The sequence below is a fragment of the Tupaia chinensis genome, unplaced genomic scaffold (assembly GCF_000334495.1).
Source record: "Tupaia chinensis unplaced genomic scaffold, TupChi_1.0 Scaffold000144_1, whole genome shotgun sequence".
NCBI lineage: Eukaryota > Metazoa > Chordata > Mammalia > Scandentia > Tupaiidae > Tupaia > Tupaia belangeri.
In genome coordinates, this window is record NW_006159614.1 from 1605171 (window position 1) to 1608191 (window position 3021).

The 3021-nt window shown below is 40.9% G+C and overlaps 1 pseudogene; it reads right to left on the reverse strand.

Moving 5' to 3' along the window:
* Window positions 1-2113: 2113 nt before the first annotated feature.
* Window positions 2114-3021, reverse strand: part of LOC102477234 (peptidyl-prolyl cis-trans isomerase FKBP1A pseudogene) — a 4639-nt pseudogene continuing 3731 nt past the window's right edge.

Sequence of the window (3021 nt, forward strand, 5' to 3'; positions counted from 1 at the left end):
CTACTCAAGAGGCAGAGGCAAGAGGATCTCAATATAGTAGGACCCAGTCCACAAACAAAACAAAAGCAAAATAAAACACACACACACACATCCCCCCCAAAAAAAGTTCTTTCATGGACTTAGATCAATGCTATAGGTATAGACTTCAAGCTCCTTAGTGTGACATTCACAGTTTTTGGATAATTTTTTTCTTATAATTTTGAGACTTTAAAATATTTAACATTTTACTCATTATTCACTTTCCCTCTTCCATCATGTTATTTATACTATGTGTAAGTATGTAATTTAAAAGATTTTGTCATTCTTCTGCTATGAAAACTCTACTTATGGGACCAGCAGATGCTGAACTCCCACATACTTGACCAAGGTTTGAGTCCCAGACCTGGTGGCTTAAAACTCACACTGGCCATGTGTACCTGCATACCCAAAATCCTGAGAGGAAAGTGGAGGAGGAGGGGTTGTGGTGTGGTCATCTCCCCTGGGCATGATTTCTCACTTTCTGTCTCTTCATCTCTCTGTCATGTGCACATGCCCTATAGCAAAAATCTCTCTTAAAAAATCTACTTATTCTTTAAGATCCAAAGATATATATATTCTTTACATGCACTCTCGAATTCCAAGGTCAGCGTGTATTCCAGCAGCTGTGGTGTCTGTCACCCTGTCACCATAAGCTCTGAAAGTGCTTGTCTTCCCATTGCTTTGAGATTCTTGAAGCCAAGTATCAATGTTTTTTTTCTCGTGTTTATTTCCTAGTTCTTTAGGTTAGTCTTTGTGCTTAAAGGAAGTACCCAATAAACATTTGGCAAACTGTTGAGGAAATGAAAGAATGTACAAATGCAGAATCCAACATATTTTGTATGTAAAACATTCCACTAGGTACTAGAGTTTATAAAAGTGGCTCCTCAATTACGTTGCTGGACTCCATACAGCTGATCACAGTTCGAGTCCTGGATCTGATGGCTTGAAAATTATGTCGGGCTTGTGTGCACACTTGCTCAATATCCTGGAAGAAGAATGGAGAAGAGGGGATTGTGGAGTGGTCAGCCCCTCTTGGAGTAATTTCTCACTTTCCCTCTTACTGTGTCTGTCTCTCTCTCTCCAGCAAACTCACCCACTCTAAGGCAAAAACCTCTAAAAAAGAAAGAAAGAAAGAAAGAAAGAAAGAAAGAAAGAAAGAAAGAAAGAAAGAAAGAAAGAAAGAAAACAAAAGAAAGAAAGAAAACAAAAGAAAGAAAGAAAACAAAAGAAAGAAAGAAAAGGAAAGGAAAATGGTTCTTTATACAGTCTCTGCTTTGAAAATAAATCTAATGATTTCTCTTTGTATATCCCAACTCATCAAAGATTTGCTTTTTCTGTTGTTGCTATTGTGTGTGTGTGTGTGTTTTACAGTTGTTCATTTATTTCCTCTTTGAAGAGGTTGGAGTTCAAAGCTGCCTTTTACCTGTTTTCTCATATTTTATGACATGTTTTAGGCTTTTCTTGAGTTAAGATGCATAAAACCACTTACCCTAGAAAATGCATAAGAGATCAAAGTAAGATATCTCAGGAGAGTACACTTAAGAATAAAGAAGGGGTGGTAATATTCCCATCTAATCACTTCAATTGTATCTTTCAAAGCCAGAAGAAATTTTCTTTGCTTTCTCAGATCATCAATGTCCATTCCTTCTTTTTTTTTTCTTTCTTTTTTTATTTTTTGACAAAAGTTATTTATTTGTAAACTTGCAGCAAGGGAGCTCTTCTGTGGTCATTTCTGTTCTAGCAGGGCTGCAGAGCTGTCCGAGTGCATTGTAAACCGTAGCAGGAGGAAGTACTGACAGGGATGTGCTGACAAACCTTTATCAGGTCAGGATCTGTAGAAGCCAGGAGATAACTAACCTGGCCATCCCAGCTTAGCTGCAAGGGGACAGGTGTAGTCGGTACATTTCAAAGAGGAAGGGGGCAGAGAGTTTTCTGTGGCCAGCCATTTCCGAACAAGTCAGGTGCATGGGGTACTTCTTCACAGTCAGATTGTCATTGTGAATTTTACTGGACAGGGTGGGAGTGTGTGGTAGGTGTCCACCATGGCAGAAGTTTCTCACCAAGAACAGGGAGCAGAGGGAGGAGGCCATTCCTGTCATTCCAGTTTTAGCAGTTCCACGTCGAAGACGAGTGTGGCATGGTGGGGGGGTTCCCCGTCGAAGGCGAGTGTGGCATGGTGGGGGGGGGGGGTGGATGCCTGGGTGACCAGCGGCACCGTAGGTGTAGTCAGGGGAGATGGTCATCTGGGCAGCCCCTCCTTCCCAGCCTCTGATCACCTCCTGCTTGCCCAGCATAAACTTAAAGGGCTTATTTCTGTCCCAGGAAGAATCAAATTTTTTTCCATCTTCAAACATTCCAGTGTAGTGCACCACACAGGTCTCGCCATGCTTCTGGAAGGTGCTCAGGTCTCCAGGAGAGAAGGTTTCCACCTGCAGTCCCAGGGTGGTGGCAGACACTGGGCAGGCTGGTGGCCTGACAGATGGTGTAGACCAAGAACTGACCTGGTGGTGGTTCCATGGCTCCTCCTGTTTCTCCCATTCCTTTCTATAAACCCACAGAACACACTGTACTAAGCAATCATTGCTTTATTCAATGACCTGCACTTACTATTCATTCTTCCTATTATTATTTATTCTTCTGTCATTGAATTTCTATAACCATAAGTGTATCTCTTTGCTAGATTTTAAACTTTTTAAGCATAAGATTTTCTTCATAAAATAGCAATCAATTCCACATATGATTCAAGTAATAACTGAAAAATTGTTCTGTTTTAAACTTTAGTAAAATATATACATGCTGATTGTGTTTTCTTTTAGGGAATCTCTTTGGCTTACCTAGCTAACTTGACTCTCTTTTCTATGCTGGCCTTTGGTGTCCTCTGCTTTTGTGATAATCAGGGTATTTAAGTCCGGCAAGCCTCACTCGATCTGTTTAGATTGGATGGGACCCGTCTGGTGTAATCATATTCAAGAGCATCATCTTGCAATTCTGGGCCAGCAGATG